Genomic DNA, 24808 nt, shown 5'->3' with positions numbered 1-24808 from the left:
GTTGAAAAGTGAAACTCTCCAAAAGGCCAGGCCTGGGACATATATGCCTACTTCTAGGTAAACCCCAATCCAACACATGAATTGAGAGTGGGGTGGTCAAGTCCTCACAGAGTAAGAAGAGGTGTTGGATGGGAAAAAAAAGGTCTTTACAGTGTCTGTGTCTTAATCAGAGTGTAAGCTTATCAAGAGCAAGGACTACATCTGATAATTATTTGTATTCCCCAGATAGTATTCAAAACAGTGCTATACATGACAGCCCATAAATAAATTTTTATTTACAAAGTTTCTAGCTGCCTGAATACAATGGCTTAAAGGGGGCCTTTATCAAAATATAGTGACATCACCATGCCCACCAAAACAAGAATATGTGAAATTCAAACAATAAAAAGTATTTTCTCTTTTTTTTTGCTAAAAAATGGTGAGGGGACTCTATATAGATCAAAAGATACAATATTTCCCTCTCTAAATAAGTTACTGTTTAAATTCTATTAATATTTATTGAGCAAAGATCATTTACAAGGCACTATATATAGTATTTTATGCATATTATTGCATGTAATAACTAGTCTAACCCTGTGGGGAAGTATTGTTATTTCTTTTACAGAATGAGGAAATTGAACTTCTGAGAGATTAAGTAATTTGCTCATAATCTTAAAGTTAATACATGGTGAAGCTTGGAGAGATTTTTGATTCTACCGCATTCTTTGCACCAGGCCAAAAGTGGACATTTAGAGGCCACAGATGTGTTTGGACAGAAAGTTATGTTAAAAAATTTAAATGGATGTTAAAAAATTAAAATGGAATGCTTTTAGGAGAGACATTAATCACATGTTTATTGTATAAACCAATTTTTATTGACTTACAGCTGACTTCATCACACAGTTGTGATACCTGCATGGTCTCCAGAAGCACATGGGTGAGGGAACTGCACAGGACCATGATGGACTTAAGCCATTCATGCTCCATAGGCTCCCATCAGTATTATTTCCGTGTTAAAGTATGATGTTTATACTGGCTATACATTTGGGGGGGAAATTAAATTAGATTCTGTTCACACCATACAAAAAAGTAAATTCTAAAAATAATACCAAAAGAAAATATTAAAAGATAACATAGGCACAACACTCTGACATAAATTGTAGCAAAATCTTTTTTGACCCACCTCCCACAGTAATGAGAATAAAAACAAAACTAAACAAATGGGACCTAATGAAATTTAAAAGCTTTTGCACAGCAAAGGAAACCATAAACAAAATGAAAAGACAACCCTCAGAATGGGAGAAAACATTTGCAAATGAAGCGACTGACAAAGGATTAAGCTCCAAAATATACAAACAGCTCATGCAGCTCAATATCAAAAAAACAACCCAGTCAAAAACTGGGCAGAAGACCTAAATAGCTATTTCTCCAAAGACATTCAGATGGCCAAGAAGCACATGGAAAGATGCTCAACATCACTAATTATTAAAGAAATGCAAATCAAAACTACAATGAGGTATCACTTCACACCAGTCAGAATGGACATCATCAAAAAATCTACAAACAATAAATGCTGGAGAGGGTGTGGAGAAAAGGGAACCCTCATGCATTGTTGGTGGGAATGTAAATTGATACAGCCACTATGAAGAACAGTATGGAGGTTCCTTAAAAAACTAAAAATAGAACTATCATATGACCCAGCAATCACACTGCTGGGCATATACCCAGAGAAAAACGTAATTTTTTACTGCATGGGGGCATTGGTGCCCCTAACCCCACATTGTTCTAGATATATATATGTCCTGGAGATACATATACATATATCTCCAATTTGTTCTGTTTCTCTGGAGGACCCTAATACACTATAATTATTTCAAAATAATACATTAAAAAATAAATGCATGCATACTGAACAAGTCTTTTTTTTTTACTTGCGTTTCATGGGAAATAATAAACATAACGGTATCTATAGAGAAAAAAAGCAAATAGATTAAGGTTTCCATGGAACAGCACTGTCCAGGCTCTGAAGCCAACAAACTTCCCCGAAGCCCTTGCACTAGGCAGGTCCCGGCAAGTTCCTTAACCCATAAGCCTCAGTTTGTCATCTGTAAAATGGACCTTATAATAGATATTGCTTTGGGAATACCGTGAGAGTTAAATGAGCTAACTCCTGTAAGGTACTCAGTCCTGTGCCTGCCAGATAGTAAGTATTCAATACATTTAGTTATAATTTAAATTATATTCATTCATATTTAAGTATATTATGTATCAATGCCCACATAATTTTGGATTTTTGTCATAGTTTTAAACCTGGTACAAGTATAAAAAATGTTATGAGAGCTATTTTCAACCTCATTTTTGTACTAGAAAATAATTTACGAAATCTTTCATGGGACACCTTTGGAGATTTAATTTTCTTCACTCTCTGTTTCTCAGCTTGCTGGAAAGTGTATTATACCATTGGCTATTTAGTCTTGGAATTTTGTTCACACTGTTCTCAGGAAGTGTTGCCAAGGAGCACAGATGAAAATCAGAATTGTCAATCTTATCCAAATCTCACTGCTTACTCCATCTCTGATGGCTGATCATATTAAAGACTAACGTAAATCGTTATAACGTGACCTTCAACTTGCATGATCTTTTTATTAAAAAAGCGTTATTTACTCAAATGGCAGCTGGGAGCCCAGAGCCCATGGCTACTTAAGGCATTTTCTAATACAGGTAATTTTCTGCCCTAGAGACAAAACATAATGGACCAGCTATTGGGATGACCAATGGCAGTGAGGGGATGGGGAAGGGATGACAGAAAACTAGATAAAGGATAAAGACATAATTAAATGTCACTGACCAGTCTCATTATCATTAGGACATCAGATCTTCTGGAAGCTTGATTTATATAATCAACTACCGAAAGCTGATTGGATGAAGATGATCACCACTGGGTAAAATTGGACAGAAAGAAAACTCAGGAGGTTTAAAATTCTTCATGTAAGTCAATCAGCTCATCAGCTCAAACTGTTTTATGCCTAAATTTTTTAAAACTAGAGTTAGAATTTATATTTTTGTTTAAAGCTTCAGGCAATAAATGCAAAATATTAATGAGATTTAAAATTAAGTAGCTGTGAAACAGTATGTTCTATTTAATTGAGGCAGAATTTTAAAGCTTCTGTCAGGAACACTAAGGGACTCTAACCAAAATGATGAATTCTCTGATCAAAGAGGTCAATTTGCCTTGAGAGCGGTGGTCTGCAGCAAGAGCAGGGGTGCTGGGAAGAGTTGCAGTGTCTTAGCTCTACTGTCAATTATCCTATCATCCAGGCATTTGAGATTTATCGACTCTGACTTGTAAAAGTTGTTAGAATCCCCCCCAAAATTTGATTTGCCCCAAGTGACCAGAGTGTTATGGTTTTATTAAGGGCCCAACTCTGGCCTCAGCTTGATTTCACGAAGCTCTTATGGTTAAGCTGCCCTGGGCACTGCTCCCAGAGCCCACTGAGCAACGTCTCTGGACATGGAAGACTCCTATTATTTCTTAATATTAGTCAGGACTCTTCTGAATGTGAGTGACAGAGCTCTTACTCCAACCAGCTTAAGGAATAGAAAGGAAATATATGGGATCATAGAACCATTAGAAACTAATGCTCACTTTACTACTGGACCCACTTTCCCATTCTTTCCCCCTTTAACATATACAATGTCGTAAGCTACTTCATTATTATTTACCAGAATTTTCTATAAACATGTGGATAATTACCTATCATTATGGCATACATTAAGTGAACTTAGTAATGATAAAAGCTATAGTAAGCAACTACTATATTGATAAGGAGGGATAAAAAAGATCTCGAATAACTGACTCAACTCAGTCCCTTGCCCAGCCTAGGCTAATCACGGTGACTGGGGTTCAGACATTCTGATTGGCTGTGTTCAAATCATGTGCTCCAATCATGTGCTTCCCAGATGAAGGGGGAGGGGGCTGCTAAACAGACCTAGAGGTGTTCAACTTTAAACGTGGGTATTTTAAATGTGCAAGGCATTAAAATTGAAATGAAAATAATTATTATACTTATATAAATATAATAATAAATACATTATGTAAAATGTAACATATATATTAATTATTAAATATATTTATAATGTTACATATTATATTATAATAGAATATGTAACATAATTATACTTATATAAATATTATAATTAATAAGCATTGTAGTTATAGGATTGCTTCTCATCCTTCCATCGCCCCCTAAGAATTAGGTGTTATTCTTACTTCACGGACAAACATACTGAGGATTCAAGAGGTTAAGTAGTTTCCCAGTCTCACTGGTAGTGAGCGGAAGTATGGGGGCTTGAACCCACGGAGTCCAAGTCCCTCTTAACTGTTACATTGCTGGCAGCAGAGTCACAGCCCTTTTGCTTTTTTCTGCTGTTTCTTTATCTAGTAAACATCTGCAACCCCTCTGGTCTTCAAATATTTGGTCTTCACATTTTCTTAATGAAAGACTGAAGTGATTTTAGTAGTTTGATCTATTATTATTCAGGATATCAGGGCAAGGACAAAAGGACTTAATTTACACGAGTGAGGAAACTAAAACACTAAGATGTCTAGTAAAGATTGGACTCTTCTGTTCTCTCAGCAAGGAGCAACACAGAGCTGAGAGCTCACAGGGGCATGAAGAGGGCAAGAAAGAAGGGGCCTCCCAACAGCAAGTCCAGGTTAGGGGTGCAACAGTCAACGGCAAGATGGCAGAGTTGTTCTCACTTTCTGATATAATTATTTGCCCAGCACATCCATTCTGGAGCTAAGCTATCCATACTTATACCCTAGTTCATGTTGATGTCAATAATATAGCTCAGATTCTGTAAGGCAAATCAGCTGTAGTCTTCTTTTTGTTACCTGAGCTCCCCAAACTCATGACTACTGAAAATGGAGTCAGCATACTGGTAACTTGCATTATGTGAATCAAAGAATTGATGCTCAGGGCGTCATAAATAGCACAAGAAGTGGATAAATACAACCAGAACGTCCTTGTTATCAGTCTTTGATCATAACACTAATGTCCCTAAGGTATGTGAAGGGGTTATACTCAATTCTTATCGAAATTTTCCTTCAATTGTTGTCTTTATTAACCGATTCTGAATTGGTCGTCCAGAGATAGAAGTATATTTTATTAAATGCTTATATAGAAGTATAAATATTATTCAAGGTATATGCTTATATAGAAGTATAAATATTGTTCAAGGTATAGTCACCTTATTATTCAAGTAAGGTGATAAATGACTTCCCTAGAAGTGTATGCAAATTAAATTAACATTGGGAGTGAAGTCTTCATTTTCAAGAGAATCCCACACAATCTACTGCTTTCGCTCCTGCTGAGAGTGTTAATTTATTTTTTCTTAACTAGAAAACCATAAGAAGATCTCTTTTAGGACTGCGTTTTCTATTTATTAATTTCTTTCATTGATTCTAAGATACTTTAACAACAACCTTGCATCAATGGTTATGGTATTTTCAAGCTATTTAATGTAATGTCAGACAATGTGTTTCATAGTAGTATCCTTTTGGAGTGTTAGGCAGTTTGCCTCCCTGTATAAGCTATCAAAAGACAAACAGTAGAAAGTATTTATCACAGCCTCAGATGTCCAGTGATTGGTTGGAATTCTTTGGTCAACAACAGATACAGAGAGATGAATGTTAATTTTCCAAGCATTTTATTTAGAAAGCAATTCAGGTGAACATGTTCAAAGGAAATATTTAGTATTAATAGTGGTTGTTTATGACTTTTCCCTCTATTCACAGGAACTCAAAAACTAAGGAAAAAAGATAGTGGCACTGCTCTGCTTGTCGAAGGTAATTTATACTATAGCTAGTAAGTAAAGACACCTAGGTTAAATGATTTAACTATGCCTTCCATGCCTAAGACTCCAATTTGAAAACTCTTTCTGCTCTAAAATTAACTTGTAGCTTTAAATATTGTCAGAGTAGGGCTTCCCTGGTGGCGCAGTGGTTGAGAGTCCTCCTGCCAATGCAGGGGACGCGGGTTCCTGTCCCGGTCCGGGAAGATCCCACATGCCGCAGAGCGGCTGGGCCCGTGAGCCATGGCCTCTGGGCACTGTGCATCCGGAGCCTGTGCTCCGCAATGGGAGAGGCCACAACAGTGAGAGACCCGCGTACCGCAAAAAATATATATATATATACACACACACATATATATATATAGTCAGGGTAGGAGAGTATAGCTATACTACTAGTTGTGTGATCTTGGGCAAAAAACTTAGTTTCTCTGAGTTTAATTCTTCATATACCTAAGGGACGCAATTTCTAACTTACAGGATTATTGAGGATATTTAATAAGATAGCGAATGCAAAATATTTAGTACACTTCTTAACAAACACTTGATGTTATATGGAATATACCCCACTAAGGCCAATTTGAGCCATTTTAAAAATTGAAAAGAAATTATGTAAGTTAGCACCTAACTCTAGAATAGAGAACATACAGGTTGTTTTTACAAGTAAATTTTTTACTGAAGATGAATGAATACATATAGTAAAGTCCACAAGTAATAAGTACATTGCTCAATATTTTTTTAAATTAATTTTTATTGGAGTATAGTTGCTTTACAATGTTGTGTTAGTTTCTACTGTACAGCAAAATGAATCAGCTATACATATACATATATCCCCTCTTTTTGGGATTTCCTTCACATTAGGTCACCACAGAGCACTGGGTAGAGTTCCCTGTGCTATACATTAGGTTCTCATTAGTTATCTATTTTATACATAGTATCAATAGTGTATATATGTAAATCCAAATCTCCCAAGTCATCCCACCCCCCCTTTCCCCCTTGGTATACACGTTTGATCTCTATGTCTGTGTCTCTATTTCTGCTTTGCAAATAAGATCATCTATACCATTTTTCTAGATGCTACATATATGCCTTTTAATATACGACATTTGTTTTTCTCTTTCTGACTTGCTGCACTCTGTATGACAGTCTCTAGGTCCACCCACATCTCTGAAAATGACCCAATTTCGTTCCTTTTTATGGCTGAGTAATATTCCATTGTATATATGTACCACATAAACACACAAGGTAACAAAATCAAGAAATAGAACATTACCAGTATTTCAAAAGCCCATTCCTCTGTTCTTTCTCCTAGTCTCTACTCCCTTTTCAAAATTAATCAGTGTTCTGACTTCTAACATCATAGATTAGTTTTGCCCATTCTTCAACTTTATATAAATGGAATATACCATATGCATTCTTCTGTCTGGTTTCTTGTCTTTCAACATTATTGAAATTAATCCATGTTGTTGTATGTGTCACAGTACTTCATTTTCATTCCCCTGTTGTATGGATGTACCACAGTTTACTTTTCCATTCTAATGTTGATGGATTCTTAGAACTATTATATTATGAGTTAATGCTATTATGAAGATTCCTAACATAGTGATAGTATAGGATAATGCTATAATACAATGAAGATTCTCTGTACATGCTTTTTAGTGCATATATGTATACATTTCTTTTTCTTTTAAAAAATATTTTTAACATCTTTATTGGAGTATAATTTTTAACATCTTTATTGGAGTATAATTGCTTTACAGTGGTGTTAGTTTCTGCTTTATAACAAAGTGAATCAGCTATGCATATACATATATCCCCTTATCTCCTCCCTCTTGTGTCTCCCTCTCACCCTCCCTATCCCACCTCTCTAGGTGGTCACAAAGCACTAAGCTGATCTCCCTGTGCTATGCGGCTCCTTCCCACTAGCTATCTATTTCACATTTGGTAGCATATAAGTCCATGTTGGGTGTAATTTCTGTTGGGAGTGGAATTTCTGGGTCATAGCACATGCACGAGTTTATTTTCAGTAGATACTGCCAAATTTTTCCAAAGAGGTTGCATCAATTTACACTCTCAGCAGTCATGTATGGGAATTCCACATGCTTGCTAACACTTGGTATTACCTCTCTTTTTTTATTTTAGCCCTGTGTCAGGTGTGTAATGATATTTAATTTTAATTTCCCTGAATTGTAATGATGTTAAACACTTTATTATAGGCTTATTGACCATTTGGAAACTCTCTCTTTTTTGCCCCTTTATTTCTTTAATGTTTTTCATAGGCATGGAACTTTATTGAAAAGTGACCCAAAACCAAACAAAAAGCCAAACCTGCTGCCTGGAAGTCATCAGGTAAGAGAAAAGAGAAACACCATATCATAGGTATTACAATAGTTACTCTTTCATTTTTTCATAACGTCCAGACAATAAAAAGCACTTGCAAGTAAATTATAGTGAATGGTAACTCATAAAGAGAAAGGAAATTCCCATAAAAATTTTACGGAACTGGAAATTGAGAGAGAAAAGAGCTAACATTCAATTTTAAGTGATTGACATTCTTGATATCAGTGATAAGGAAAATAATATTCCAAGGTTGATATATCTGTGGAAGTATAAATTGATGGTGTGTATGGTGAGGTGGCATTCAACTTTCTTTTTTTTTTTTAATTGAAGTATAGTTGATTTACAATGTTGTGTTAGTTTCAGGCATACAGCAAAGTGATTCATATATATATATATATATATATTCTTTTTCAGATTCTTTTCCATTATAGGTTATTTTAAGATATTGAATATAGTCCTCTGTGCTATACAGTAGGTCCTTGTTGTTCATCTGTTTTGTATATAGTAGTGGAAACTCTCTTTTGTGAAGTAGCTGTTCAAGTTCTGTGCCCAATTATCTAATGGTTTGTCATTATCTTTTTGATTTGTAGGTGGTTGATTTTTTTATACTCTGGATATATCTTGAATCAGACACATAAATGCAAAAAAACTTCCTTCCCTCTAAATCTTTACTTTTACTTTCTTAATGACTTTTTTAATAAATAAAATTATTGATTTTAATGTGGTCTAATTTATCAATCTTTTCTTTTTTAGTTATAAGTCATATGAGTAACAAATAGCATTAAAAACAAATAACAGATTCAGAAGACTGGGGCTTTAGATGTTGAAATTAAGATACATAATATAAAATTATTAGATAGAAAACACTTAAAAATAAAAACTAGAATTTTTTGAATTAGGAAAAACTATTTAAAGCTTCTGAGATGATTTGAAAATTTTTTTTAATTTGTATTGGAAATTTGGTGCACAGAATTGATTTAATCATAACCCTTTAATCATGGCATATTAGAATCATTTGCCCAAGAATGGCCTTTTTTACTTTATTTCATCTTAAAAACATAACGAACATTTGGAAATTCACCACCTAATGCAAGAATTAGAATATTAACAATAACTTACATTTACTACTACTAGTAATACCACCTCAGTGGATAGGTTAACAGCTTGTTAAATGCGGTTGAAAGCAAATTGAAGAACCAAAAAAGAGAGCTTAAAAATTACCCTTATGCCAAAGACCTACTGTATAGCACAGGGAACTATACTATACTCAATATCTTGTAATAATCTATAAGGGAAAAGAATCTTTAAAAAATGTATATATAATATAAAACTGAATCACTTTGTTGTATACCTGAAACTGACACAACACTGTAAACCAATTATACTTCAATAAAAAAAGAAAAAATTTACCATAGTGCAACACAAGGAGACAGGAATATGGAAAATAGGAAAAGAAATTTAAGAGATGAGAAAGTTCAATAAGATGGTCTAATTGGAGTCTAAGAAAGAGGCAATAGGGAGAATGGAGAAAAGTCAAAATATGAAGAGGTAATGCCTACCAATTTTCCAGACCTGATAAAAGATATCATCTCATTTTCAAAAAACATTAAAACCAAAGCATAATATATAAAAATTCACTTATAGAAATATTGTAATGAAATTGGAGAACATACAGGTTGCAGCAAACATTTTTCAATTTAAAACTTTACATTTGTAAAACAGCTGGAGAGAAAGGACTAAATAGATAGATCAAAAGCAGCTATGCTAGTGTCCATTGTTGCCAGAGAACAGTAAAATAATATATTTAGAGGTCACTGAGGAAAAAAAACAACTAACAGCTAGAATTATAAAGCCATCAGAACTATCTTTTAAGAACAAAAATTTCCTTTAATATATGTCTGGGCCTGGTGTTGTTTTTGTGGGAAGATAAAGAAAAACTGAGCACATAACAATAGAGCCCCACTAAGAAACTTCTTAAGATGTACTTCAGGAAGAGCAAAACAAGTCCAGAAAGAAGGTATAAATGCAAAAGGAAATGAAGGGAAAAATTGTGATTGTACATAAATCTAAGGCAGCATTGATCTGAATTAAGATGTGCCAAGCTCTTTGTCTGGATTGGGGATTAACAATTAATTTTGAATTTTATTAAATATAATAAAAACCATTTGCCCAAAGAGATCTGTATGTCCATATTCATTGGCAGCATTAATCACAATAGTTAAGGAATGGAAATAATCTGTGTCCATTAATGAATGAATGGATCAAGAAGATGTGGCATGTATTTACAATGAAATATATTCAGTCATAAAAAATAAATATTTTCATTTGCGACAACATGGTGTGACGTGATTTATAAGAAATATTTATTTGGGAACTTCCCTGGCGGTCCAGTGGTTGAGACTCTGTGCTCCCAATGCAGGGGGCATGGGTTCAATCCCTGGTTGGGGAACTAAGATTTGCATGCCTTGCGGCAAAAAAAAGTATATATATGTGTGTGTGTGTGTGTGTGTGTGTATATATATATGTATATATATGGTCTTTATCCCCATTCCAAGCACAGAGCTCCTAAAACCCTTGGAGGTTCCTGAGATGAGAGCAATATAAGTGTCTTTGTTATATTAATGAGGTGGCTTTTGGAAAGCTGGTTGCCAGGGGAGCCAGCCACATGATTGGAGAGTTAGAGCTTTCAGTCCCACATACATGATCTTTGGGAGGGGAGAGGATGAAGGTTGAATTAATCACCAATGTCTCTGTAATGAGGTTTCCATAAAAACCCAAAAGGACAGGGTTTGGAGAGCCTTCCAGTTGGTGAATCTGTGGGGATTTGGAGAGAGTGATACACTCAGAGAGCACATGGAAGCTCCAAATCTTTTCCCCCTTTCTTGCCCTAAGCATCTCTTCTATATGGCTGATCCTGAGTTATATCCTTTTGTACAAAACAGGTATCTAGTAAGTAAAATGTTTCTCTGAGCTGTGTGAGCCACTCTAACAGCTTAATGGAACCTGAGCCATGGGTCATTGGAACTTCTAATCTATAGTCAGTCAATCAGAAACACAGGTGACAACTTGGACTTGCAATTGGCATCTTAAGTGGTTGGAGGTTCGCTGGGGGTGGAGTGGGTGCAGTCTTCTAGGAGTGAGCCCTAAAGCTATGGAATTTGACGCTACCTCCAGGTAGATATTGTTAGGATTTAGTTGAATACTGGGACACCTGACTGATGTCTGAGAATTGCTTGGTGTGGTAAAAAACACCACACATTGGAACTGGATGCATAATTGCACATGGATGAACCAGAAGGGCGTTATGCTAAGTGAAATAAGCCAGGGAGAGAAAGGCAAACACTGTGTGTTATTGCTTATTTGTGAAATCTAAAAAAAAGAAAAATAATGTCAAATTCAGAGAAATAAAGAATAGAAAACTAGTTGCTAGGGGTTGGGGCGTGGGGGGACTATGGATAAGATGGTAAAAATGGTGCCAACTTTCAGCAGTACAATGAATGAGGAGTCAATGTATAACATAGTGATATACTTGATTACACTGTATTATATAACTGAAATCTGCTAAGAGAGTAGAACTTAAATGTTTTCACCCAGAAAATCCCAGAAGGTAACTATGTGAGGCAATAGATGTGTTAATTAACTCAATGGGTAGAATCCTTTCACAATGTATACATATATCAAGTTATCACGTTGTATACTTTCAATATATTACACTTTTGTCAATCCAGCCTCAGTAAAACTGAAAAAATAAATATCTGTTTTGCATGAATAATAATTATAGTTCACATTTGCTGAGTGTTATATCAGGAAAGTATGTTACATAAATAACACATTCAATCCTAAAAACAACCTCTGAGGCTTATTAGCCCCATTTTACAGATGAAGGAACTGAAGCATGAAGAGATTAAATAATTTATTCAAAGTCACAGAACTCGTCATCAGAGGAGACAGGATTCCACCCCGGTTTTCTGGCTCTAGAGCCTGGTTGCCTAGCAGCCCTATGCTGTCTTAACTACAGTCCAAAAAAAGAATTTTTAAAGCATGTATTTTTATATGCTTAGAACATTTTCTGGGAAAAAATAAACTAGAAATGATCAAAATAGTAGTTCCCTTTAAGGCAAGTGCCTTGGGAGGGAAGAGATATTTTTCTTCCTTTCAATCTTTCTATTTTTGTTGTTAATTTATTTGGAAGGAGGGTTAAAAATCATCACGCACCCAAAAGAATAAACGAAGCATATATTATGAAGCATATATTTTGAAGCATAACAATGAAATGAATCCCTGTGAATCATGATCTTAAAAACACAAACATTACCAATGCTATTACATTCAGACCTCTGTTGTAACTTCCTAATCATGTGAATGTAGTACTTTAATTTTTAATTAAAAAATTCAACTAGAAGTATTTTGATGGGGCAACTAATATCATTTTTCTCACTGGCAAAGCCCATTAACAATTCCCAGGAAATAAAAATAGAATCTGGATAATAAAATGAAGTCTAACCTTTATTTGCTCTTTTCCTTTGTGCTCAGTCTCATTTCACTTGCTCAAAGCGTGTCTGCTGCATGCAGAGGCCTCCAACCCGGTGCTTCAGACCAGAGTTCCTAGTGCGAAACACCTTAGCTGGGCAGGCTGTGCGCTGAAACACTGCACACAACACTGCGATTCAGGACGGTGGGCAGCGGGCCACGTGCAGAGGTGCTGCACCCGGCACTGCGATCTGGATCCGTGAACAGCATGCTGCACCTGCGCCCCACCGGTGAGAACTCGGCCCCTTCTCCCTCCCCGCTGATGTGAGCCCTCAACCATCCCCGCCCACGAGCTACAAGAGCTGGACGGCGTGTGCTCCAGCTGAGCTCACCCTTCTCCATTCTTTGATCAAAGAATAAAGCTTTCCTTCGCTTCTGAACCAACCTTGGTCTCCTGTTGGAGAGAGAGGCACCAGGCAGGAGGACCCTTGTTGGGTGCTGACTTGGGAGGGTCAGTAGCATTTTTGTCTTCTTTATACGTTTCTAAATATTTTTTCGAGAAACCAAACAGTAAAGTGGGGAGGTGAATCAGAATGTTACATTTTCAAAAATGTAGTGGCTGTGAGTTCCAGTCACACCCAGGGACGTGACAGCACATTAAGCCTCCCAACGCCCTTGATTAAACCCGTGTGTATCTCACGTGAGGCAATGTGAAACACTATTGAAATATCCGTTGTAATTTTATATAACAGGTTATTTTACAACCTCTGAAAGGGAAGTGAATTCCAAAGGGGAAAAAAAGCGATTTTATGCAAGTACGTCGCTTAAAAATAATAAGTGTATGAAAAAACTACCCGCAGCTAGAGACTCTTAACACTATTAAGGATAGTATGAGAACTCATCTCTGCTGTTACCAGCAGCTTTTGTCACTGTACTCTTTGTCTTTGCCAACATCACTTTTGGTTTAAAAAAAAGAAAAGAAAAAAGCACCTGAAAACCTTGAAACCCGACAATCTTTCCCACGTGATTCTGGGATAAACAAACAAGTACTGTCCAACTGCTCCATAATAAGGTTAAGGACCTTTAACGATAATGTCAGCATATTGACGATATTGTCAAAAGCTTTTTTATAATTCTGAACACACAGGCAGAATAAGTTGTGTCATTGGTGCTTTTAGGTGGTCTTTCAAAAACCTTTAAAACCTGGTACCATGTGAAATCCTTAGCACTTAATGGGGAAGTTTCAATTCTTGAGGACGCTACTTACATGAAATAATGTTTTTCATTAGTAAATTGAGCACCCACAAAAATTTTTAAATAAATTCAAGTTTCTTAGAAATACATTCTGTATAATACATTCTTTTTAAGTGAAGTTTACTTCTTTCATTGCAAACTGTTGAAAGGACATTTCAGGAAATTGGATGTGAAGATGCTATTTGAAACACTACACACACAAACTTCTATCCTTCATTATATTCTTAGCGCTGCTGGCACAGGGATGCCTTAGAGCAGAAGGATCTGAAAAGTGTGAGCCAACACAAGCCATGTTTCTAGAATAATCTATACATTAGATAGATAGATAATCTGACACATCCCCCATTGTCCTCCTCCTAGTATATATCCACTGCCTTAGCTCTCCCACCCCACATCTGCACCTTGCTGCTTTGTAGCAGGGCAGTGTAGTGGCTAAGAGCCTGGACTTGGAAACCAGACTCTCCTGGCATCTAACCCTGACTGCAATTGACCACCCTTAGCTCTGTGGTGATGGATGAGTTAGGTAACCTCTCTGTGCCTGTTTTGTCATATGGAAAACAGACATTATAGTGCTGTTACAAATATTAAATGTTACTCTATGTAAAACACTTAAACAACACCTGCAGATAAGTGCTTCATAAACATTGGCAATTATTACCTCGTACACACTCTGCCTTCTGTATCCTAGGCCTCTAATCTTTTCCATAACACCTGTCTGCTTTTTTCAATTTTCTTTTTCCCCCAACAAACACCCACTTGTGACCTTGACCAAAGTGCTGCTTTGCGTGGGTGTGAGTGTGGAAAGGAGACCCACAATATAATCAAGACTGTTCCCTGTTACTCTTCCATCTGGACAATTTCCCCTGTTGCATCTTTTTTTTTTTTTTTAATTATTTGTTTTTGGCTGTGTTGGGTCTTCGTTTCTGTGTGAGGGCTTTCTCTAGTTGCGGCAAGCGGGGGGCCACTCTTCATCGCGATGTGCGGGCCTCTCACTATCACGGCCTCTCTTATTGCGGAGCACAGGCGCCAGACGCGCAGGCTCAGTAGTTGTGGCTCACGGGCCTAGTTGCTCCGCAGCATGTGGGATCTTCCCAGACCAGGGCTCAAACCCGTGTCCCCTGCATTGGCAGGCAGATTCTCAACCACTGCGCCACCAGGGAAACCCCCTGTTGCATCTTATGAGTAATAAAAGTAAAAACAGTTTTCAAAGGCCTATTTCTTGAACTAAACCATATCATGATGCTGGTAATATAGCAGATTCTGTGAGAGCATTAGTGATGAAAAACACATGAAGCTCTCTCTATCTGCCAAAGTCACCTTTTCACTCATGGTGCTGGTGATAACACTTCTCCTGTGGCTTATGGGACCCGAAACCTATACCAAGCACACAAATGTGGTCTGCAAGCCGCCAAAGTAATTAGCTTTGCGGGATGATTACTTTGCTAGCCTTTACAAACCTTTTTCTATCTCCACCTTTACCCTGCCATCCCAGAAAGATCTAAAGTATGAGATAGAAAGAGCTTGCCCGATTTTCCTGCTATCGTTATGATCACAACTCATTAGGAACACAAAAGGTTTCATTCAGAGAAAATACAAATAACAGCACTTAGTTATTGCCACCAGAAACTAAAACTCCCCGGTTCCAGTATCTCCCTCTCGTGGATGTTCCTTCATATCCGTCCTGGCCATGGCTCAGCCTCTCAGCCCTTCACATGTATATCCTCAAACAAGTACAGCACCATTTCTTTCAAGCCTCAGCTGGGTGCTTGGTGCTTCGGATTACTTTAAACCCACCACTTATTCTCCAGAGCCTTTAAAGGTTCTTTCATTGCTGTGATCCCATAGGCCATGTCCTATGCCTACAATATCATCCCTTCTAGATGATATTTGGGTGAGGGGGCAATAAGGGCCAGAGAAGGTTGCTAGGCAGTCACCAGCCATCTTGGGCAATAATTTTGATGTCTTCTTCCAATCAATTCACAGATTGCACACCACCACCACCATACTCAACAGTTTTTTTTTTTTTCCAATTCATACCATATACTCTACCGGTGACATGCCACAGCTGAACTTGTTGGTTACAACTTGTGAATTACAGCACGGCCTACTTCTACTTCTACTTCTAATCCTAATCAGCCCCTGGCTTGGTGACCAGGTCATCTCCCTCTACTCTCTCTTCGTTGAAGCGCGCAGGCTTCTCATTGCGGTGGCTTCTCTTGTTGCAGAGCACAGGCTCTAAGCACATGGGCTTCAGTAGTTGCAGCACGCGGGCTCAGTAGTTTTGGTGCATGGGCTTAGTTGCTCCGCGGCATGTGGGATCTTCCTGGACCAGGGCTCAAACCTGTTTCCCCTGCATTGGCAGGCAGATTCTTAACCACTGCATCACCAGGGAAGCCCACAACCTGTGCTCTTTTTCTTTTGATAATTCCTATTAAACAGGATGAAAGGGGAACTATTTAAATGTGTAATAAAACTTGAACTGTTGTATATATATATTTTTAAACTGAGGGGAAAAAGTAAAGTCAAAGCAATGTATTTTTTTTTTTTTAAAACTGAGACTTTTCAAGGTATCAAGGCAAATACTAGAACATTTTAATTATAAGCTTTTACGACAATGCAAGAACAAATAGCTCGTTTGGCTGAATATTTCCTTAATGGACTTGCTTGATCAAGTAAATAGCTTGGTTTGCTACAAAGCAGATATATCCTAGACTTTCTGAATTTTTCTGATTTTTACAAGACCTATTTTTTAAACACCTTTCCAATTGCCTGTTTGTTATTTTCCTCACCATGGTACACAGCATAGGGGGGCAATATAATGCCTGGTTTCTAGCCACGAATTTTTTTTTTTTTTTTTTTTTTTTTTTTTTTTTTTGCGGTACGCGGGCCTCTCACTGTTCTGGCCTCTCCCGTCGCGGAGCACAGGCTCCGGACGCGCAGGCTCAGCGGCCATGACTCACGGGCCCAGCTGCTCCGCGGCATGTGGGATCTTCCCGGACCGGGGCACGAACCCGTGTCCCCTGCATCGGCAGGCAGACTCTCAACCACTGCGCCACCAGGGAAGCCCCTCTAGCCACGATCTTTTCATGCAGTGAAAGTACTTCACAAGTACTTTCTTAAACAAGTACTTTCTCTCCTGAGTATCATGACAGCTGTACTTCTGTAGTTCAATTAGATAAGTCATGGTATCTGATATACATTCTCCTGCCAGATCTAATTGGTGACAATTAAATTTCACCAGTCGGTCTATTCCATATTAGTTTAGAGTGTACCATCCCAACTTAACCACAGGTAATAGATGCTGTTCTCGAAAAGACTCTCAAAGAGAAGCCTACTTTGCAATTACAGGACAGTGTGAAACTTGCATCTGTCTGCCCTTCTGTGTTCAATAATCACAGCCTTTGGGTTTCAGCCAGCTAACAGAAGACAATATATTGCCATCCTTCTTATTAGATTGTGCAGGCGACGGCATGAAGATCCATGTACGTGAGCAGGGCTGAAAAGAAGATGAAGGAGCCTGTGAAGAAAGTCATTTGAATTTTGGCAAATGACACTGCCCTAAGAGCTTCCCTAGGTGTAGTTCGGCGTCTGCACTCTTCAGATTGTATCCTCGAAACATTTGCTTTATTTGTTTGCACTTTGCCCCCAGCCCCACCCCATGCTGTCAGCTTCTTGGAAGCAGGAAATCCGGTGTGCATTCCTCTGTGATCCCTAGGGAACCGGTGATCTTCTCTGAACAGTGGGTAATCAATAAGGACTCGTTAGCCTAATTTGTTTGCCACTCCTGTTTGCCAACAGCTCACAGCTACACCGCATTGCTTGATATAGTGCTCCAGTGAATCCCTTATGAGTCCTTATAACAGTGTCACATAATGGAAAAAGGAGGGAACAGAGGATTCTAATACCTGGATTTTGGTCCCAGTTTGCTGCTAACTTAGGTGTTGTGGAAGATGCTCAGAAAACTTCCCTTCTTTGGGCTTTCAGATTCTTTGATATCCTCCCACAGAGAACCTTTAATGTCACCTTTTTAAAGAGGCCTCTCCTAACTTAGTTAAAATTACAACCACTACCAACTCCAACCCAGAAACCCTCTCCCTCATCCTTCCTTTATTTTTCTCCATAAGACTTAACACCATTTCACATATTAACTTATTTTTTTTTACTATCTCTTCTCACTAGAATGTAATCTCCATGAAATCAGGGACTTTTGCCTCTTTTAGCAAAAGTATTTCCAACGTTTGGGACAATGCATGGTGATGTAGGCACTCAATGAATATTTGTTAGCAAGCAATATATAACTACATTCTACTCACGGAATGAGGAGATGGAATTAATAGATTGGGACTGGACTAGGGTCCATTGCTCTTTGTGGGCTCTTTTCCCAGAAGATAGGACATATATTGCAACAGGGGAAGAAAACATATAATATTTGCAAATTTCTTATTACAAGTCCCTCTTTGTTTAGAAATTATGCAAACCCAGTCTTTGTGTTTCTTCTGGACAATAGGGAGAAACTTTCCCTCTAGCATTCCGTTTAATAGAAATTATCAAGAAAAAAATGAGTGATGACTAGATTCCAGGTTATGTAAAGCATTTGCTGGAATTTGGCATCCCAGAGAAAGTTAACGAAAGGGGGTCATAATCACTCCTTCAGGAGATAGCACTTCAACACATCAGAGACTAAGTTGGAAGTTTCAAGAACCTCTTGTAGTCTATCCCCAATCCTGAGAAGATAATGTCATCTCATGGCCCAGAATCTTTCAATAATTGCAGAATCCCACCTTTAGGCAAAAAACCGGAAGTAGCAGTGAAACATCTCAGTATTGCTTAGTATTCTATTTGACAGGAAATAAATGGATTGAAAAGCTCTTTAGTATGTTCTGTCTCTTGGTGTCCTGCAATTTTCCATTTTATTGTCATTTTAAAGAGTTAGAGAATAATGTAGCCCAGAGAGAGAAGTGCTGTGAGAAAGAGCCTTGCAAATTCTGGCAAGTATACTTCATAATAATTCTTCCAATCCTTCCCCAAAGGGTCCTATAGTTAGTTACTTGGGTAATTGCTTACTGGGGAGAGGGAATGCACAGTTTGATTTGTTGTTGTTTTGTTTTTTTCTAGGACTCTTGGACAAATGGTCTGGGTTGAAATTGATATTCAGGAACTTGAAGTGCCATTAGAGCCCAACTGCTAGAGTGGAAAAATATGGGAACCAAGTAATAAATGGTGTTCTGGCCTAGATTTGACTCATGGTAGGTCCACTGAACCCACTTCGATCATGGACTTACCCAGTGCCTCAATGTACATATTGAGTACTTAGTATTTGGGCAGAATTAATACAATAATCCCTTGACATGTGGGATAAGAGCACCTGCAATGAAGAAGACCAGGTGGAAACTTCTGAATATTCCCTTACTCTCGCTGAGATAGTAAACAAAAAGCAAGAGACTTCCACTTGCAGTTAGAATACAGAAAGTAACAAGAGATTGTTCCAACCCTACTGCCAGCAAATTGAAAAAGCTAACCTCCCCACAAAAAAATAAACATTAAATCATGGCTTTATTTAACAACCAGAGAGCTGAGGACACAAAGAAACCAAAGTAAACTGAAAAACATGAAGTGATGAGAGGCTTCCATCTCTTGCAAGACAGTGGGAAGAGGAGGAATGCACCCTTGGTAGTGGTAAGGGGAAACCAACTGACCTTTAACAAGCTTCTGGAAGCAGCACCTGGGGATTGGAACCCTGAGAAGCCCAAGCCAAGAGAGAGCGCCTACTCAAACTTTCCTACAGGTTTTCATGGAGTGCAGAGGGAAGATACACAAAAGACTGGTTACAGTGCAGGAGAGCCAAGAGAAATACCCCCTGAAGTGCTCTCCAACCCTAAAAGCTGGTAACTAGGCTTTGGAGCACAAAGATCTCAGATCTTTGGCAAATTTCGGCATAGCTCAAAAACCAAGCACTACTGAAGAAAAGTCCTGATGTTTCCCCCAAAATATTTAAACCAGAGGTGAATCGAATTTAACTAAAGCTGCAACAAAGTTGAGATTCAGTTCAATTATAGATTAGATTACCTTAGTGTCCCATACCAATAGCCTGCCAGAAAAAAAAAGGATTATCGTATTATTTACTTCAATCTCTATTATTCTCTTACATGTAATGTCTGGCCATACAATTAAACTGTGTAAGACACAGAAAGAAGCAAGAAAAAAACATCTGCATCCAAGAAAGGAAAACCATGAATAGAAGCAGATTAAGAGATATTGCAGAAAATACCCCATCATTATAAGACAGTGATTTTAAAGTAATTATGATGAATGTTAAAAAGAGGTAATGTAAAAGATGGACAACATGTATACATGAATTAATAGATGGAGAATTTTAGAAGAGAGATAGAAACTAAATAGAAGTTAAATAAAATTGCTAGACATGAAAAATATGAAATCAAAATTAAGAATTCAAGAAATGTTCAACTATGCTTCAATAAAAATTAATTTAATTAAAATTTTTAAAAAATAATTCAAGCGATAGCCTTAACAGTACACTGGGTACTGCAGAGGAAAAATAAGTAAACTTGAAGATAAATCAATAAAAATTATTCACATTGAAATGAAAGAAAGGTGAAAAATGAAACAGAAATCTTAAATGTCTGGAACAATACCCAGGAGTCTGATATACATATAAATGGAGTGCCAGAAAGAGAGTAAGAAAATGGAACGGAAGTAATGTTCAGAGATAATGGTAATTTTTCCTCAAATCATAAAATATATCAATTCAGGGACACAAGCAGCTCAGTGAACCACAAGTGGAGTACAGCACACACGCACACACACACACACACACGTGTAACACAGTCAAACTGCTGAAAAACAGAGACAAAGAGAAGATCTGAAAAAACAGCCAGAAGAAAAAAACACATCATATACAGAGGAAAACCGGTATGGATTATGGCTCACTTCTCATCAGAAACAGCAAAAAAGCTAGTGGAATAGGCAAAAAAAAGAATGAAAAAGAAACTTTAAAATGCTGTAAGAAAAAAATTCCTAACCTAGAATCCCTTTTCCAGCAAAATTGTCCTTCAAAAATGAAGATGGGGACTTCCCTGGTGGCACAGTGGTTGGGAGCCTGTCTGCCAATTCAGGGGATACGGGTTCGGGCCCTGGTCTGGGAGGATCCCGCATGCCGCGGAGCATCTAGGCCCGTGCGTCACACTGCTGAGCCTGCGCTCTAGAGCCTGCGAGCCACAACTGCTGAGCCCGTGCTCCTTGAAGAGAGAAACCACCGCAATAAGTCCACGTACTGCAACGAAGAGTATCCCCGGCTCGCTGCAGCTGGAGAAAGCCTGCCCTGTACACAGCAATGAATACTCAACGCAGCCAAAAATAAATAAATTTATTTTTTAAAAAAAAAATGAAGGTGAAATAAGGATATTTTCATTAGTGACAACCTGAGAGATTTTGTCTCCAGAAGACCATCAGAAACACTAAAAGAAGTTTCTCAGGCTGAAGAAAAAGACTGTCAAATGGAACATTGGATATGAGGAAGTGAAAAAAACCATATATATATATATATATATATATATATATATAATTTATTTAAAAGACTATTGATTATGAAAAACAATCACATTGATAATGTAGGGGTTATAGAATATACAGAAGTAAAATATAAAAGAATAAGAGAACAGGTGTCAGGAGAAGGAATAAAAACACTTGCTTTAAGATTATTACACTTTTTCATGAGATAATAGAATATTATTTGAAGGCACATTGCGATGAGATAAAACAAACAGAGATATAGCTTAAAACATAATCTAGGAGATAAAATAGGATACTTAAAACATACTCACTTCATCAACAATAAGGCAGCAACGCAGGTGGGAATAAAATACACATAGTAAAATGAGGGGGGAAAAAGTAGACAAATCTACTTGTTAGTTAGAGATTTTAACGGGTTTTTCTCAATATTTGGTAGAAAAGGTAACCCCACCCAATCACTAAAGATATAGAACTCTTGAATGACATTATCAACCAACTTTAATTAACATTGAGAGAATACCACAAAGTTTCATAACTTGGTGTGTAAGAACAGTTGAGAACAAAATAAGAACAAAATAAATGACATACTGGACCATAAAACAAGTCAATAATTTAAAATGATAAAAATAAAGCAGAGTGGGCTTCCCTGGTGGCGCAGTGGTTGGGAGTCCGCCTGCCGATGCAGGGGACACGGGTTCGTGCCCCGGCCCGGGAAGATCCCACATGCCGCGGAGCGGCTGGACCCGTGAGCCATGGCCACTGAGCCTGCGCGTCCTTAGCCTGTGCCCCGCAACGGGAGAGGCCACAACAGTGAGAGGCCCACGTACCGCAAAAAAACAAAAAACAAAACAAACAAACAAAAAAATAAAGCAGAGTATGTTCTCTAACCATGATGGTTTTAGATTAAAACATGCCTAGTAAAAACAAGGCATCTAGAAAATCCCTAATATTTGGAAATATAGCAACACACTTCTAAATAACCCATGAGTCGAATGAGGAAAAATTACCAAAAAAATTGGAAAATATTTGTACTGAAAAATCATGAAAAGATAATGAAATGTTAGCATATCAAAATTTGTGAGATAGAGCAAAAAAAGTAGTGTTTTGAGGAAAATGTACTGGTCTAAATGCCTATATTAGAAAAGAAAGTGTAAAATAAATTATTTAAGCTTCCACCATAAGAAGTTATTTTTTAAGTAGAGCAAATAAAATCCAAAAGAATGGAAGAAACAATAAAAGAATGGAAATCAATATAACAGCAAATGGGCAAACAATAGAGAAAAATCAACAAAAGTTTTCAAAAGTTGAAAAGTTCAATTGAATTTATAATCCTCTAGCAAGACTAATCAAAAAAACAGAAGAGACAAATTACTAATATCAATGTAGAAGGGGACCACACTACAGATGCTACAAATATTAAAACAATAATAAATGAATGTTACGGACAACTTCAATGCCAACAAATTTGGCAAATAAAGGAAAAGAACAAATTCCTTGAAAAATACAACTTTCCAAAATGGACAGAAGAGAAATCAAAAAATCAAGTAGCCTTCTATCTATTAAGGAAAGTGTATTTGTAACCAAAATATTGTAACAAACAACTGCAGGTCCAGATAGCTTCACCAGTGAATTCTATTAAACATTTAAGGAAAAAATAATTCTAATCTCACACAAACTATTGATATTTCAGAAAATAGAAGACAAGGGAACACTTCCTAAATCAGTTTAACAGGTTAGACTTGAAAGGACATTAACAAGGTATAAAAGCTACAGGATAATATCCTTTGGGAACATGGGCAAAAAATAATTTTAACAAATTTTTAGCAAATCAAATTCAGCAGTGCATATATAGGATAATACCACATGATCATGTGGGATTTAACTCAAAAATTTAAGATTGGCTTAACATTTTTCTATCAATCTATGTAATTCACCTTATTAACAACATAAAGGAGAAAATCATATTATCATCTTAATAGATGGAGAGAAACGATTTGACATCTTAGTAGATGGAAAAAATGTATTAATGATAAAAACTATTAAGCACACTATAAAAAGAAGGAAATTTCCTTTTGATAAAGGACATCCGTGAAATACTATATCTAACGTTATACATAATGTGAAACACTAAGCTCTTTTTCACTTATATTTGGAACGTTGCAAGGAAGTCTGATCTCACTTCTTCCAGTCAACTTTGTAATATAAGTCCTAGTCAATGTTACAAAGCAAGAAAAAGAAATATAAAAGACTTATTAGAAAGGAAGAAGCATAATCAACACTACTCTCAAACAACATGCAAATACACATAGAAAACCTAATTAAATCTCTCCCAAAGTACTAATAAAACCACTAATAAAATAAAATACTAATAAATAATACTACTAATAAAAACACCAGTACTAATGAATTTATTAATTTGGTTGAATACAAAGTCAGTATGCAAAAATCAGTTGTAATCCAAAACACTGTAAAATTACATTTTAAAAAATATAATTTGTAAGTCCATCATAAACACCGTATAACTAGGAATAAATCCAACAAATGATACATAATACATCAACATTGGAAACTACAAAGCATTGCTGAAAGAAACTAAAGAAGACATATACAAATGAAAAGACATACCCCATTCATGGATTAAAAGACTCAATATCATAAATATTTCCCATCTCCCCAAATGCAGTGCAATCCCAGTCAAAATTCCAGGAAGGATTTTTACAGAAATGTACAAGCTGATTCTAAAATGTATATGAAAATACAAAGGACCTAGAATATCCAAAGCAATATCGAAAAAGAAGGACAAAGTAAAGGACTTTCTCTGTCTGACTTAAAGTCTTTATAGCTACAAAAATAAGACATTTGGGCTTCCCTGGTGGCACAGGGGTTGAGAGTCTGCCTGCCGATGCAGGGGACACGGGTTCGTGCCCCAGTCTGGGAAGATCCCACGTGCCGCGGAGCGGCTGGGCCCGTGAGCCATGGCTGCTGAGCCTGTGCATCTGGAGCCTGTGCTCCGCGACGGGAGAGGCCACAACAGTGAGAGGCCCATGTAACGCAAAAAAAAAAAAAAAAAAATAAGACATTTATTAAACACTGAATTGGCCTAAGCATCAATGAATAGATCAGTGAAGCAGAATAGAGAGTCCAGAAATAGATCAACACACATATGGTCAATCCAGTGGGAAAAGGAAAGTCTTCTTAACAAATGACTCCAGAACTGGAAAAACATATGGAAAAAAACAGACCTCTACGCTTGTGCAACCATACACAAAAATTAATTCGAGCTAGATCATAGACCTAAATGTAAAACTAGATCCATAATGTTTTAGCAGAAAATATAGGCATATATCTTAATGACTTTGTGGTAGGAAGTTTTTTTTACATC

Source organism: Phocoena sinus, chromosome 9, assembly GCF_008692025.1.
Source record: "Phocoena sinus isolate mPhoSin1 chromosome 9, mPhoSin1.pri, whole genome shotgun sequence".
Lineage (NCBI taxonomy): Eukaryota > Metazoa > Chordata > Mammalia > Artiodactyla > Phocoenidae > Phocoena > Phocoena sinus.
The sequence above is the reverse complement of the archived record's forward strand: the minus strand, read 5'-3'. Positions refer to the sequence as shown.